The sequence below is a fragment of the Oryzias melastigma genome, linkage group LG11, assembly GCF_002922805.2.
Source record: "Oryzias melastigma strain HK-1 linkage group LG11, ASM292280v2, whole genome shotgun sequence".
In the NCBI taxonomy this organism is placed as follows: Eukaryota; Metazoa; Chordata; class Actinopteri; order Beloniformes; family Adrianichthyidae; genus Oryzias; species Oryzias melastigma.
The window spans coordinates 15,161,420-15,179,012 of NC_050522.1; the positions used below are offsets into that span (position 1 = coordinate 15,161,420).

The 17,593-nt window shown below is 38.3% G+C and overlaps 1 long non-coding RNA gene across 1 annotated transcript in view; it reads left to right on the forward strand.

The window, feature by feature from the left end:
• Positions 1-17,593, forward strand: part of LOC118599345 — a 67,112-nt gene that overhangs the window by 48,888 nt on the left and 631 nt on the right. The window contains exon 2 of the long non-coding RNA XR_004948649.1: positions 16,336-16,437. This is a non-coding gene — a long non-coding RNA (uncharacterized LOC118599345). The remainder of the gene's footprint in view (positions 1-16,335; positions 16,438-17,593) is intronic.

The window sequence follows — 17,593 nt, forward strand, 5'->3', positions numbered from 1 at the left end:
ATTAGAGTGAAGAAACCAGGTGTGAATTACCTAAACGGTGCTCATGGAGTTGCACCATCGCAGTGAGAATACTCGATGCAAATAGGCCAACGCGCTGCCTGCTCTAATCAGTCTTTTCACTCACTCCCCCAGCAGGCTGGCCACGTGCTCGTCCCCAAAGGACTGCAGTTAATTCTGTCGCTGACAGCCAGCACAGCATGCTAAGCCTTCGCTGGATGCTGGAAATTGATTAGTGTGCAAAGGCTTGCCCATGATAATGAAGTTAGAGCTCAATCAACTAATCATGTGACATGTGTGTGTGTTTACTGCGATGCGCATGGATGCCCGAATACCTGCGAACGCCTCGTGTCCAGATGCAAACAGACGTATCTAACAGCAATGTGGTCCCTTCTTTCTTTTTTTTTTTTAATTACCCACCCCGTGCAGCAGCTCTTGGTTTATTTGCCTGCCCCCTCCCTTCGTCAGCACAGACTGGTCTGTCCATCTCCAGTAGTCCAAGCCAATCAACTCTACACGCTTAATGAGCTCACAGGGGACGTAGTAACGACGGGCACTCACTGGTTCACACAGACACAAAAAAGAAAAAAAAATCCAGCTGCTGGCGTCTAATTGTCACGTAAGTGGCAAATTATTGCAACGTGGCACACAGGGATATCCAGAATTATGAGGCTCACACACATCAAAATGCTGCAGGAATGTGACAATACTTTCATTGTTTTATGCTAAACTGAATAAAATGTTCCCATCGTATCATACTGTGTTCTGTGCTCTATTAGATGCACTCAAATGCCATAATTTTTACAAAAACCTACCGTGCGGCCTATAATGTGGAGCTTCTTAGATGTGGATACGTTTGGTTCTGCTTACTGATGTGATTTCGAGAGGTACACGACTCATTGGTTTTTATGGTGAATATGCTAATGCGGGTAACGTGTAGCGTGTCGGACTGTGTTTTTTTTTAATTATTTGTTAGTAACAAAGTTGGGAGTTGGCGTAATAACAGTAACATTTGTTTTAGCGGTATCTGTCTGTTTTTTATGTGTCGCAAACACGACTGGGAGTTACAGGTATTGTTAACACACTAACAACTTACACGGCTAACATAGCTAACATGTAGCTAGCTACAGACAAGTTCTAGAATTACTAAGAATGCGGTTAATAAAGTCTGACTGACTGACTTATTTTTGACTCTTTTGTCTCACTTATTGCAGCGGACCTTATTTATGACAAATAAACCATTCATTGACGGTGCGTCTCATAATTTTTGAGCCCTATAGTGTGGAAAATACTGTAATTCTTTTTCAGTAAAACAATTTCATGGTAGCCATTGAAACTAGATTTTTTTTATTATACTCAAAGGTATTTCTTTCATAAAGAACTTTAAAATTGTTGTTTTTTACAAGGAGCTAAGAAATAAACAGCCCCTCTGTCTAATTTAGAAGTATTTTTTATTCTTGTTTTATTAACTGTGAAACCAGGAAGTCATTGGTTTGAAAATGAAAAATATGTCGCAAACACAGACACTTTCATGACCCAGTTATAGCTTGTAACCAAATGTGTTTCATCCACTGCATCACAGGACAGGACAGCATTTTCCCCTAAAACCCCATGTTATATATTTTTACTTGTAGACCCAAATAAACTTTATTTTATAATTTCCTCATTTCTACACTATATTTAGATTGATTAAAAAACCAACATATCCTTTTAAACATGCACTTTGCTTCCTTCCCTGCTGGATCTAGACTATAAATGTACAGGTTGCCTTAGCAACACAGTCATAATTTATCATAACCAAGTGGCTAATATGCCTATAAGCACTGTGTGATCTCTGACCCCACACTCGCTGTCTAAAATGTTTAATATTCCAAGCTCATTGTCTGGTAATTCTTCCCCCCTCATGCTTTTTCTCACCAGCTCTAGTTAAACGCATGTAATTGCCTAATTCAACATGCATTAGAAATGTAGTGTTTAAGTAATCATTTCAGATAAGACTGGGATAACATTTCAATTACCTTGTCACTGCATTATCTTTGCTGCAGTGTACATAACAATTAAATCATCTGCGTGGCTTGACTGTAACAGCTGTTTGTGCATACGAGTATTCTTACTTTTGAAGATTCGCCGTACAGTCGCCTTTTTTTTAATAAAAGGAACAAAAAGTGAACTCCACAGGCAATCAGACATGCTAAAATACTAAAAGACTAGATAAACACCACTATAAATGAGTCTTTTGAGGTGAATTTTGTCAAATTAAAACATCTTTGAGAAAATGTTTCTTCTAAAAGAAGACAGACGTCAAACACTTGCTGATTTTTTTTTTGCTTTTTCACTAGACGGACTAGCATGGATGGCGTGTAGAAAGCCTCCAGATGTTTTCCATTTGAAGCAGGCTGCCCTTAAATGAGCCTGGATTGCCACTTTAACACTTTCCCTTCCCAAACTACACAGTTCATCAAAAGACATGTGAGGAATGTCGACTAATAGCTTCCTTACGAAGTTTTGTGGCTTTCTCCACGACCGGCTTCTTTATATATCCGTGACCTTGTATCTTGTAAAAAGGTTCCCTTATAGTTTTTTTTCTCCGTGCAACAGTCACCCACAGCTGCTCTGAAGCTGCAACAACTAACCTCTTATCTGTTGCTCTCACGTGCACAGAAGCGCTTCCCCTATATAACTCAGGAGATGAAGATTATGAAGCAAAAACAGAGGAAGATTACAAAAAAGATAGAAGATTTTACCATTTGATAAAAATAAAAACCAACGCATAACCTAAAAAAAAAACCCTGTTTGTGTGTCATTGAAGCTGGGGCAGTTACAGCCGGATGTGCACTCAAAGTTGAGATCGCAATCTCACAACTTTGAAGTAGTTCGTCTGTTTAACCTTTCGAGTCGTTCAGTCAGGTCGTCCTTTGGCTTGATGGAAATCCAACCGCGCTTCTTCAGCGTGGTTTGTAAAACTCTTCATGAAAACTGATACGAAAAAAAAACACAGAGAAGGAAAAATTCTCTGTATGATTGCATCAATTTGGCTTCGTTTATTAAAAAAGACCAAAAAAAGATGTGTTTCAGTGACAGGTGGATTCTAGTTTATTGAGGGATATTATCACATCACATTAAAGTCTTAGTCATTACTGTCCTTATAAGTGGATACAATGAAAAATTGGTAAACTTCTACAAAGATCGCAGACTACTCAGTGAGCCCAAGGAGCGAAAATGCTCAGACACATTTTTTCTATGGGCATGCTGCGGGTGACAAGTTATAGCAAACACTTAAACCATGAAATTTCTACTTTTTGAGGTTTAAATTTCATTATACTGTTCATTCCTCTCTATAAAGAACCTCAAAACAGTATTGTGATCAGTTCATGCATTTAAGAGTAACCCTCTGCAAACCTGCTTTCTCAGCAGTAGCCCCTCCCACACCCATGAAAACGAGCGGGTCCTATCGTGCTGATGTCAGCATGATGTGAACGCCCCCCTTCAGGAAGAGTGTGCTCTGCCAGCACCGCCCCCAGTCCAACACTCAATTTCTCCACAGAGTTAGCGGTGATCAGCAAAACCTTTCGTTTTAGATACTGTATATCTTCCAATTGTGTCCTGCCTTCAATAAATTTCAGCTCAAACAGGTGTTCAACACGGGGCTCTTTTAAGAAAGATTTATCCTTAAAATCTAAGAAAAATCTGCCCTGAAAATTATTTTTTAATCATAATGAATCAAAATCTGCTTCATATCTACTTTAGTTATTAATATTTGCTAAGCTCAATCACGGAAATCACAATCTAATATTGACGAGCGGAAAGAAAATAAATAGTTTAAAACTAAAATATGTCATGAGTGTCATGCAAAAAAAAAAAAAAGTGTGATGGAGACACACAGCAGTTAGTGGGTTCCACCACATACTTATATTTAGATCAGGGAAACCACAATGTCTTGTTTCTCAACCGTCTCTTCTTCCCTCTCATGCAACATGGAAAGAAGTGTTGCCTGAGTCCCTCTGTTTTCTGTCTTACATATTCTTTGTTCATTCACCTCTTAACCTCCCGAGACTCTTTTACTCCACCGTTTGTTATTTTTACTCATCACCTGCTTGCTTTTGTATCTCTTATCTGTTGTATTTGCTGTTTCTTTTCCCCTCCATGACCTGCTCTCTTTCCCCTGTGGTCCTCTTTTGCCTCATCTCTCTCTGGGAATGGACTCCTGAGGATTTTTTCCTCTTCATCTGCAGCTGGGTCTGAAGCCCATCTGCCTCAGGAGAAACCTTCACAGAGGAAAAACTCAGGAGCCATCGGGCCTGAAGGTGCAGCAAACACGAGGGGCCTTCCTTCACCTCCAAACCTTTTGTGTACAACTTTTTCTTGGGGGAAAAATAAAAGCTTGCCTTTAAAGGAAGCAGTTTGTGTTTGTGCATTTAACAGTGGAAACACAAAACAACTTTTTCACTTTTTATTATTTTTAAGTTGCAGCAGAGGAGGGGACAGCTCTGATGGGGGAGGGAAGGAGGAATGCACATTCAGTGATCCCATGATTTGCTCGCAGACAAGACCTCTATAGCTCTTTTCAATGCTAGCACAATGAGCACTCTATTGAGGAGCTAACCAGCCATGTCCAACCATCGCCTGTTTGATTAAAGGGCAAAAAAAGAGGGGCTTTATCTACTAATGATTGGGGGGATGAACAAAATGCATTCTGTTTTTTGATTTGGTGTGGCTGGAAGGAATTAAAGAAAAAAAATCAGCACAGACTTTTTCTGGTCACGAATCGAAAAGAAAATATCAAATGTTTGATCTGATGTTTGGACAGAAGAGAACCTTGGCTCATCCATGCAGGGGTCAGCGAGTCCCAGAAAAGTCAATATCAGATGTGCGCATCTATGCAGGCATTTGGGCTTAAGGAAACAGGCAGACTAAACACACTTCTGTGCACACACTCACATGCAAGCAAAGGTCATCCCAGTGTGTGCAGCCTGTCTGTCACATCGCTTTTCCATTCTCAAATTTGATTTTTCTAAAACTTTATTTTTTTAAATTAAAACAAATTCCTAAAGGCCCACTCCAATGAAAATTGTGTTTTTGGTCTTTTGAACATGTTTGTGTGGCATTTTTCTCATGATGGAGGACATATTTAAAGAAAATTAAGCTTAAAATTGAATTTCTGATCCAATTGTTTCAAATTGTTGTTAAAAATAAGTGTGTAGTTGTGATATAGAGGGTTCATTCAGTGGACCAAAAGCTCTGCTACATTCTGATGTATCAACTTGCAGACAAATAGATCCATGGACATCTTTGTTTTCTTCGTTTGAGCTGGCATCTGGCTCAAAGCTCTGTGGCTGGATAGCTCTGATAATGCTCTCTATTTTTGTTGCATCAGTAATATTAGATTGAGGTTGTGAGGAGCTGTAAGCTAGCGGAAGATGGATGAAGGGAATGGTAGCTGGGCTTACCCGGGCTCCCACAGCAAGTGTTATGGCTCCGATGGCTCCACTGCATCCAATCAGACACCTCCGTGATCCGGCCTCTGCGGCACTCCAAATCCATTTTGTTGGGTTCAAATTTTTGCCGGATGCCAGAGCCAAGCCAGAACACTTTTTGTTAAGTTGGGGCTATTGAAAAATTGTTCAAAGGCAATGCATTGTGGTCTGTGTTGACTAATGTAGTAAGCATTGATGCACATTGGTTTTTCCCAAAGATTTCTGGGTAATTTCTAGGGCACTGGATTTTGGAATTGTTGATTTGGGAAGCACTACGAAATGGCAAACGCGCTTTATAGTGATCGAAGGAATTCTGGCAAAGCCTCGATCTGATTTGTAGAATACAAATCCAATATGGAGGATCAATCCGATCATTCTTGTCCTGAACTTCAATCCATCCATTTTCTTACTCATCTGTATCATAGACACATCTCCATGGTAGCTCCTCCCACACGCAGCTAGGGCATCAAGCTAATGAACACATTTATGGACAGGTGTCGAGCAGCGAATTTGAGGTTTGAATCGTGTTCAGTATGAATGCAGCTTTATTCTTCCCATAGCAGCATTAATTAGGTACTCTATACAACTAGGAGCTCTGAGAAGGTCAAGCACAGCTGACATCTGACAAAACATTCAGTATGTTTTCTGCAGCTCCAGGTGTTCCTGGCATTTGATGACTAAATCCCGATCATTCTGTTTGAGAAATATAATTTTTTTTAACTCTAGTGACTAATGTGGTTTAAAGTACCAACAGCAAAAAAGAAAAGGTATTAAGGTGGCTAAATGAATATGTGGTGCAGATTTGTGGGCTTTTCCAGAAAGAAACTGGAGAGCATTAGCATTAACTTGCTGACCTGTCTGCATGCTGCACTGAAAATGCTCTTCCTCTAATGAGGCCCTTTTGCTCTGCAGTGACTCTGCAGTTGCTTCTCTCCGTTTGTCACGCATGAAAAATGCCATCTCCTCAGTGTGCGACTCACACAAACTGACCCACTGCCCTCCAACTCCTACAAACAGTTTACTGCGCTTTTGAATCTCCTCCTTCTTTCTTTTCATTAAGCATCTATAATAAGCAAACACCGACTTAGGTGCTGTCTAGTCTTTGGATCAAACTGTCATTTGATTTCTCCTCATGTGTAGCATCTGCTTTCCTGATTCAAGTTTTATGAAACTCTGTCTGCCATGATCCCCTAAAAAGATCTTTTTTATGCTCTAAGGTTAAAGTTGTGCAATATGAAGGTTAAATTCTCTGCTTTTGTAGTTCTTTCTTTTGAAAGAAATAAGTTTGAAAAAAATAAATAAAATAAAGACACATGTTAAATATAATGTGACTAACGTATAGCTGTGTTTTTTTTCATGTTACTAACAAGATTGGGAGTTATCATAGTCACAGTGACATTTATTTGAGCAGTATCAGTCTGTTTTTTACATGTTGCAACAAGGTTGGGTCTTATCGTAGCTAAGCTAGCACAGCTATTTGTTTTACATGTTATTAACAAGGTTGGGAGTTAGCGTAGTCAAAGTTTTAGCAAAAATAATCTATTTAAGATGTGTGTTATTTTGAATGCGGCAACATGTAGAAATGTCGGACTGTATTTTTTTTATTTGTTACTAACCATGTTGCAAGGTGTTAGCGTACAAACGCTAACATTTATTTTAGCAGTATCAGTCTGTTTTTTACGTGTTGTAAACAAGGTTAGGTGTTATTGTAACTAAGCTAGCACAACTAATTTGTAGCTGTGTCTGTTTTTTGTGTGTTACTAACAAGGTTGTGAAGAGTTAGCATAGTCACATTTGTTTTAGTGCTAGCAGTCTGGTTTTGTTATGTGTTGCGAACAATGTTTGAGTTAGAGATGTTGTGAATATGCTAACATGGCCATTGTTTCTAGTGGCTAACGTGTAGCATGGTAATAATTATTAATTTAAAAAGTAATTGCTGACTTTTCTCTGACTTTTGTCTCGCCTCGTGCACTTTATAGCTCGCTGCACCTTATCTATGAAAATGTTCAAAAGGGACCATTCATTGACAATTTCCCTTAATACTCAATGCACCATATTGTGTAGAAAATGTGTTCTATACGCATAATTTAGTTGCTTTATTACTTCCCTTATTTCTAGGTTGTAGCTTTAAACACAGAAAGGCATGTTATTCTGTTTTCACAGCAATATTTTTTAATAGTAGGCGATTAGTTTGATTGTTGCAAACTTTATCATCATACTTACTTGCTGTGTCTTTCATTCATGGTAAAATAATTAACCTGACTAAACATGGTCTTAAAACTGTGATTTGCTGATTGCAGATCCAATGCAGTAGCCACTTAAACACACTCATACAATCTACTGTCATTATATGGAGTTCTTTTTTCATTACCCTCCTGAACAGTCTCAGTAAGGGTCATCAGAAAGACAAAATATCTACTTGGTTTGCTCTTTGTCAAATGTGCTGTTTTTTTTTTTTTTTTTTTTTTTTTTTTTTAAACAAAACATACCTTTGTCAGTAATTATTTTTAGTCTACTTTCTTAGGTCATAAACTGTGTCTTTGAATTCAGGGTAGCTGAATCACACCAAGATTCACTTGCAATTCAAACCAGAACACTTCATTTGAGCTGGACCAGAGTTCAGACCGTGTCACACAGCCACTGCGTATATTTTGCGCATTGTCCACGTATGTAATTTGAGATACAGGCGTGATATACATAATTCATACATGTTTTTTACGTTCCTCATGCGTCCACATGCGCAGATGCCCATCGAGGGTTGAGAATTGTGTATTTTACGTCGTTTATGCCCAATACTTATGTAAATCTTATGCAATTGTGCATGATTTTTGTGAGATACACATGCAAATTGTGCATTTCAAGAGACCTTTGAGACTCACTAAAATAAGGGGTCAAAACTTCCAAAGAACCCAGTGAAACTCTCCTACAAGTGGGTACTTTGACTGATTTAAAGAAATATGTGGACAGGCATGTTTGTTTGAATGGCACAGGAGTAAAGGCTGGTCTCTGGATTTAGTTTATTTATGAGTGAGTGGTTTGTCAAGTAGCTCTAAAAAACACAAATGTTGCTGACCATCAGGCTGTTAGCCTCAGCAGATGTATAAACAGATGTCCCACCGAGTGCTAAATGTTGGGAAGTCACACTATCGTATGAGATAGAACATAGAACAGAGAGACTCTGCAGGCAAGTTTTATCAGAAATGAGGAGGGGATTCATCGACAACTACATCAGAGTTTTATTTAGAAGTTATTAAAATGTGGTTTAAATTTTAATGCAATGAAATTACCTTGAAGCTGAGGGATAAATTAATTTAGCAAAGAGTGTGTAAAAACAGCATTAGGTAATTATTTCACAGTGATTATTGTTGTGAATAAATAAAAGTATTGTTCGTAGCATCCTACTAGAAACACTTTTGTTGGTAATTTTCTTTAGAAATTACAAACTGCTAAATTCTGTCTGCTTTTACTCCCTGACAATACTGACAATAAGGCTCATTAGATGCAATCTTCTTGTCCTTTATCAGAGACTCTTCTGCTCTGACTGCAATAGTTGTTCCACGTGTTGCATTTTGACTTTAGGACACACACACCAATCAAAAGTTGACTTATTTGTAAATTTCCCAACTATCATCCCTTTGCATTTTTGCTAAATAGCCGTATTAAGCAGCCCAGATGATAAAATGTTACACGAACTGCTCAGCCGGCAAGTTTCACTTCATTCGCTGATAGCATCTCTGAAAAGAAGCTGCCTTTTCTTCATAATATGGTTGAGTGGTTTCAGGGGGCCATGTGTTTCTGTAGTTCTTGGTCAGTGGGTGTATCTTTTAAATAAAGCCGTAGGGTGCTGTATTTTACAAGCCGAGCCACAGGAGAAAGTTTTTGTGCGGAGCGGGGCAGGACATTTGCATTTGAAACGGCCTTGCCCTGCCCCTCGTTCTGCTTCCCTCTGCCTCTGTGGCCCCGGGCTAATGCTCTCTTTTCCGTCAGGAGCCAAGCTGCACCTGTGGATTACCCACACATGAACACCGACACACAAACCACCTTGGTGCTCCCGGGTCTAGCCGAGGGCTGGAATGGCGAGGTACAGCTGAGCTAGGATCAGTTATTGACCTAATGGTGCGTAAAAGAGCATTTTTGACCACAAAACTGACTTCTCTTCCACTTCATTTTATGTCAACCTGACAATGAGAAAAGCGGATAAACTTGCTAACAATTTAATTACACATTCCCAAATTTGAAACCAACCAAACCTTGCAGTTTCTAAAATGACCACTAGGGGCACTTCCTTAAAAATGATTGGAGTCTTATTAGAGCAGCAAAAAAAAAACTTTTGCCGTCACATTGCGGGTTTGATTCCCACCCTGCCTGTTCAAATGTCATTGGGCAACACACTGAACTCCACATCGCCCCTGGTGGTAGTTATAGGTAGGTGCCAGTGTTTGTCGAAGGAGCTGCTATCAGTGTGTGAATGTGTGTATGCATGGGTGAAAACTATAAAGTGCTTTTGGCTTTCAAGGAAGGTAGAAAAATATAAGCATGCAACATTTCATGGGCAGACTTACCATTAGGGAAAAGTAGGCGGTTGCCTAGAGCTGAGCCCTTAATAAAATATATGTTAGGCCACATGTGTTAAAGTCAAGGCAACTGAGATTATTTTATTAATTTTTTATGAACAGCCCGATGTTATCTTGCACTTATTTCTAACTTGTATAATTTTGACAAAATATATTTTTATGGAGAGTAAATTATTGAAAGTTATTTGAGGTTTAAGTTGATTTATTCTGGAATAATTCTCTTGCCTGTTTTTATTCATAGTAATGTTAAAAAGTTATGTTTTCAAATTTTAAAAACTTAGTTTTAGTGAGTTGAATAAATGTTTATGCTGTTTGGCCCCCAACCTGAGGTGTGTTTTGGATTTTGGCCCCCTTTACGATTGAGTTACACATCCCTGTTTTCGTCCCATTATTATTTAATTTTGTCATTAAAAAAACCCTCAGATCACTGAAATAGAATAAGATTCCTCGTATGAAAGAGTTTCAAACTCCCTGATTCCTCTAAATCAGGGGTGTGCAACCTTAAACACTAAAAGAGGCATTTGCTCTAATTTCTTACCGACCAGAACCCAAGGAGACCCACAAAGTCTCACTTTATCTTAAAAAAATGAACAGTATTTATGCTTTTTTGCCAATTAAATGTATAACGTAACTTAAATATTACAATAATTAAATTAAAACAGTGTATATTTTTATGCATATATAACAGTTGTAACTTCTTTTACTTTTGACATTTGAAAATAAAACACACCCTGTTTTAAAAAGGTCCTGGTGCTGCAGCTGCTTTACTTATATTTACATGATGTTTTTTATCATTAAGATTTTGGTGTGTCACCATCTCTTTTTCCCTTTTGCTCTCAGATATAAACAACATTTAGTAGAATCTATTTATTAAAATAATAATAAAAAATACCCTCAAAACATTTAGAATAAACTGAGTTTTTAATTGTCCTTCTCTAAGATATGAAGGACTAAGCACAGAACTCTAAATCATTTTCAATAATTTTAAACTGCATTTGTTCAAAACTTTAACCACTTAAAGGTAATTTACCAAAATAAAACAACACTTGGAGACTTTTATTTGACTAACTATAAATTAAAAACCCAAATTCAAAGAACACTTCTACAGAATTTCTGAAAGTAAATTAAACTTTGTTTGCTTAGTTGTTTGGCATGTTAAAATCTAAGCAGCAATAATAAACCTCATATAACTAATCTATTATGTACTCAATCATTAGCATTTTTCATTAAAGTTAAAGAGCCACAATAAAGGGATAAAAGAGCCACATGTGGCTCCGGGGCCACAGGTTGCAGACCCCTGCTCTAAAGCAACAGCAAATTAGTGAGCAGAGAGCCTTTGAAAAAGTAGAATAAATACATTTCAAAAACGGTCAGATGAAGAGTAGGTATCCCAGCAGCAGTGAAAAATTGAAAAGACAAGATATTTGTTTCAGCACTTCCAAAAGTGAACGAAAAAAGACAAAACTCTAAAAAAAAAAATTTAATAATCAAACAAACTTAAAAAGAAGGTAAAGAAAGTTAAGAATAAGAAAAAGCAAAACAAGGAGCAGAAAATGATCATTTTGTTTTATTTTTTATCTACACTAACGTTAGCTTGGACTTGTGAGGCGCTATAAGCTAGCAGGAGAGAGTGTAAACAATGGGCTGATGGGAAATCAGCAGAGGCTAACGTCCGCACAAACAGTCCACAACTCAGCAGTGAATTCTTAATGATTTTGACTTAAAACAGCATAACCATAATTAAAAGATCATTGTTTTAAAATAGACAAAAATATAGTTAGAATGGGACTTTAACCTAAATAAGGATGAAAAAAATAAGGATGAATATAACCACTGCAGAGGGGCCCATGTTATTGTTTGCCTGGGGCCCCAATCTGTTAAGTCCACCACTGCATCATTTATCATTTCAGGACACTCAAATGAAGTCTGCCTGCTATGAAAACATCTTTAAATCATCAAAAACCGAAACTTTTAATGCTGTCACTTTCTGTGTTTCCATAATACTCAAGTATTTAGCTTTGAATCTCCAAGCACAGTAAGTGATTATTACCCGTTTTTTTTTGTTTTTTCTTTTCTAACAGATGCCTTCACTCGTTCTCTGTTGAAAATCCATGTCTGTACAGTTGGTTGTTATGGGAGTGCAGGCCCAGATGTGGAATCATTTACAAATGACAATGCAGCCTTTGATGTAGAGCAAAAGGAGGTCAAGTGGCCTCCATGTATGTCGCGATCATTGACTTGTGGTTTCCTGTAACATGCCTGCATGAGACATGCAGCAAGCTCGGGCCATTAAAAAAACAGCGCGTGAGGATAATGACTGCAGACTGGGCAATATCTCATGAACACACACAGAAACTCTCAGCGCACTTCGTCTTCTCTCTGTCACTTTTCTGGCAGCCCAGAATGTTTCTACATTTCAAACGGTCGATATTCAAGTGTTTATACATTGAACTGCAGCAGAACAGGCGTGGATGGATGAACGCTGTTTGAGCGAGAAAGCCCTGAACGAATGGGAGACCCTGTTGGGGGGGTGAAGGCAGGAATCCACTGCTGCTTTGTGTTTTTTTCTGTGTGGGGGTTAACCTTTAAATCCCACTCTCTATTTCTAAAAGAGATCACCAAAACAAATGGCTTGTTCAATCTTGGATTACTTTGACAACAAAATTGAATTATCCCTTTAGGATATTCCATAAGGTCTTTTTTTCTAATGGGATCTGGGATTGTGGGACTGGGCTGTGTGGACATAAATGTTTAAGTAAAACAAATGGAAAAGCAAACCTGAAGTGCTGCACTGACTGATGCTGTCGTCCAGAAAGTGGTTAAAAAAACGGAAATATGAACTCATTCATACTCTAATTCATCGTTCTGTCTTTCCTTCATTGTTGAAGAACACTCACCCCATGAGTCTTTGTGCGTTACACAGCTAAAGTTAAAGCTGCCGTCAGTCAACAGGTCCTAATCTGTTGAGTCTCGCTCAGTGTTCTGCTGGGAAAGAAAAACTATTAGATTTCACCGACTTGAGCTCTCATGGTAACAAAAATACCAACCGGCCAACTGGGATTTCCTTTAGAAAAAAAAAAAAAATAGGAACGGTCTCACTTCTAAACGCATTAAAGCTTAGAAGTCATTCCCAGACAAATGTACACGGACTTCCACACCTGTACTTGTTCACACGTCTCTGAATGTGTGCACGCTGGACAGCTGTTGTGGACTAATGGATGCTCAAAACTCCGACTGAAGGCTTAATCCTGCCTTACTGTAGCCTTAATAGTACGGAGCTCCAATGACCTTCTATGCAAGAGGAGTCGCTTCTGGAGATGGGAATGAGAAAACTGTATCCTTATGCGAGACAAGTTAAGAAATTATACTCAAAAATGGAAAGAAATTGACTTAAATATTATATTTTGGGAATTTGAAAAGTAAATTATAAAATAAAAAACTTGTATATCTCTGGTTTGAATGGAATCTATTTAATCAATTTATATACTTTCTGAAAACCAATAAGATAGAATATATAAAAAGTGGTGCAAAAGCCCTGCGACAGGCCGCCGACTTGTCCATGGTATACTTCACCGTCATTTGTAGCAATCCCGTAACCTCGATAGAGATATAAAGGTTAAGAAGATGGACGAATGGATGGTGTAAAAATTGTGATCAGACCAGGGGTGTCAAACATACGGCCCACGTTTAATCCGGCCCAGTCATGAAGAGAAAAAAATATAAGGATGTTGGGGGAAAAAAGCAAGTTTCTAGCCCATTTCTGCGGCGAGTTATGGTTATTTAAAGAAATGGCTGCAATACGCACTTCCACCACTAGAGGAAGCAAAGGAAAAGAAATATCGGCATAACGAGAAATAACAAGTGATAAAGAGAATTTCTTTGCAAGGGCGTGCCACGTCTGGGTAAGATGCAGTTAGGCTCCCTGCCGGCGTCACTGATGTTAAGTTGCTATTAAAATGATCAGGTGTGACACCACAATCACCAAAAAGATAATATTAGCTATTATACTAATAATAAATGATTAGGTTAATTGGTTAATTGTTTTGCTATTACGTTGAGATCAGATGGGTAAAATGTGGCCCCTGAACCAAAACGAGTTTGACACCCCAGAATTAGACAAACACAGTCAATATTAAGGAAGAGTACAAGAGCACAAATTTGCCCAACTTTAACTCTTTGACACCAGAGGTTTCACTGACAACAAATTCTGTTTGACATACCGTAAGTCCTTGTCTGTTCACAAAATACATTATAAATATTTGGCATCTTTCAGTCATTAAATCTTCTCAAACCCAGCTTTGATTGGAAACAAGAGACTGGACACTGCTAGAAGGTATCCAGTACACAGTAACTGTGCCTGAGTACAAAAAGGAGTATTTAAAGTACAGCTGAAGTTGATGAACAATTAACCTCGAGTTTTTTTTTATGGCAAAGTTCAAAACAGATGGTGTTCTGTTGGAGTCCACGCTGGCCTTCCTTTCCTGTGTTCTGCTTCATCTGACCCCCAACTAATGTTTTAAAAAACAAACCCACCATTTGAAGAAGGTCACAGGTCAGGAATCATTCATGCAGGACAATGAAAAATTGTAAAGAGCAGCAAGAGGATAAAATCTTCTAAGTGACCAGAAGTCCTTTTTTGACGAATCTAAACAAGTACATGGATTTACAAAAATCTGTAAAGGCTTAAAATGAAGAAGTGGAAATATCCGAGAGTGCCTTTCCTCTGAATGTGCCGTCTCATTTGCATTTCTTCACCAAGACCTGTCACAAAGACCAATGAAACTGAATGCGGGCGTGTCAGCAGGACAATGCCAGCCAGAGTCCATTTATCTCCATACGTCAACAGCACTGGTAGAAGAGAGGCTTTCAGCTACATTCTGGTCAGTTTAAAGAGTCTGCACCCTCAGACATGAGTTAATGGGCTACTGATGGACATTCAAAGACAGGTGCTGTTTTTGTTAGCTGGAGCCTTCCACATAAAGCTGCAGGGTTCTCCTTAGTGCCTAAAAAGCTTCACAGAGATGACAAATTTGTTCCATAAAAGATTTTCCAGTCTCACCTAAATGCATCAATGTTTTGCTTATATTAAACATTTAAATCTATCATCACCGCTTTTGTTTCGTTTTTTTTCTTTCATCAAAAATGAATAATTTCCTGTGTTAAACGAATGCAGCAACAGCTTTTGTGCTTTGGGAATAAATCCTCAAATTCTCTGATTTCCCATCGCAGTCAATCACACAGCAAAAAAAAAAAAAAAAAAAAAAACCTGTAAAACTCAATCTGGAATGAAACGAGGAAAGCGACAAGACAATTTGTTAACAAAGATCCGCGGAGACCAAAAGACACTGATTTACAACAGAGAGAACAATTAGTGCTGAAAAGGCTCCAATTAAAATGATTTCTTTTGATGTGCAAAGGGAGAAGAGCTTCACCGGCACTCCATCTGCAACGGCGCCGTCAGATCAATCTGAAATGAAATAATTATGGCAAATTAATGGGTGTAAAAGTCACCAATTGATACGCCAGGGATGATTTCATATGTCTAATTGGATGAGGAAAGTGTGTAACGCCTGAGTAGCAGGAGATGTTTCACATGATTAAGGAGACGGAGGGGGGACCGGCTTGAGGAGGAGGGGGGGTATGACAAAAGATATAAATAAAGGACCCAAATAGAAAAGATAAACTCAAATAGTCAAAACAATGTAATAAAAATCAGCTTAGATAGTTAACCCTTATAATGTGTGACCCAACGGGTCAATTTTGACCCAAACACAATCAAAAATCTTTATCCTTTAATTCCAATGATTTAATACACACATAAATTGATACATTTAAATAAAGACTATTTATAAATACAATTAAATAAAACCTAATAAAAAAATACTATCCTGAGTCAGATTTCTCCTGTATTGCAAGAGATAACTGCATACATCCAATATGTGGGAAAACAAAGAAAACACAGCGACTGCCACGATCTGGGGACGCATATTTCTGCTTCTGCGCTCACCTGAAAAGCTCTGTGACAGTCCTGGTCGATATTCAAATGTAGACACTCAAGCATTCTGTGAGGAGGAAAAAAAGCAGAATAACTGAATACCTAATGTGCCTGACAATGGCTTTGACTTGTTTTGTTGCTTGATTTAGACAGCCCAAAGAAAACAAACAGAAAGGAGAAGCTGTTTTAGGACAAATATTATTTATAATCATTTACATTTGATGTCTTATTATTTCACGCTATATTTGAATCAATGTCAGATTCCAAGCCACCTTATATAATGTTTTTTTTTTAGAAGACTACGACACCTGCTAACTGACGAGGAAGACAAAAACAGGCCTCCTCTGAGGAAACCCCAAACACCCCGAGTAACTGAGGTGTTAATTAAAAAGAAAAGGTAGGATGTTACAACACCCCCTACACACACACACACACACACACACACTCATCCCGGCGCTGCTCAGCCCGGCGTGGCAGACGGCTGAGCTGGGATGGAGGGTTCATGCTAATTGTTGTGGCCCTTCATTTGAAGGGAGGCTTGTCAAAATCCTCAGAGGAGGTTAATTTGTAATTTCCCTCTGAGTCTGTTAAGTCTGTCCCGTCAAATATGTCTGGCCTCCCCCCACACTAAAAAATAGATACATTAAAGCTCATTAAAAGGTTAAATTCCAATAAGATATAACACTTTTTCCCCCTGTATTTTCCGCACTAAAGGGTGCAACCATTATACAGAATATAGTATGTCTATGGGTGCAACACAGTGTTGAGATACAACATTTTTTTTTGCCACCAATGACCTCACCCCCCTCTTGTAACCTATCTACACCCATTTTCAGTTAGAAGGACCTCAGAAGTTGTGTACTCACTGTGTGTGTATTTCTGTTGGCCGTCTTGTTCTGGGTTGTACTGAAAACAGCAAATTTCCCTCAGGGTCTATAAAGTACTATTGTATTTTATCAAACTTTTAATGAATAGTCTAGCGTCAGAAGTGATAAGATCTTTCAAGGTAACTCTATAGAACTTTTTTGTACACAGTAGCCATGTTAGAAGCGTTAGCTATGTTATCCACATTAGCATATTCCCAATACTTATAACTTCTAACCCTACCAAACAGACTGGTACCGCTAAAACAAACGTTACTGTGACTATGCTAACTCCCAACCTTTTTTGTAACACGTAAGAAAAAAAACACAATTTGCCATATCTCTATGTTAGCTGTTAGCATGTTTACAATAACTCAACCTTGTTTGCAACGCGTAAAAAACAAACTGATACCAATAAAACAAAGTTACTGTGACTACACTAACTCCTAACCTTGTTAGTAGCACGTAAAAAAAAACACTCCGACTCCGCCACACGTTAGCTGTGTTAGCATATTTTGACAGAATCCTGTGTACCTCTCAAAATCATGTCAACATCAGTAAACACAATCAGAAATAGTCCAAAGATAAAGTGCTCCAAATTATAAGAAGAACCGCCAATGAACGGTCAGAGATAAGACCAACAGACTTTATATGTTTGTAACATGTTAGCCATGTTAGCTACATTAGAAA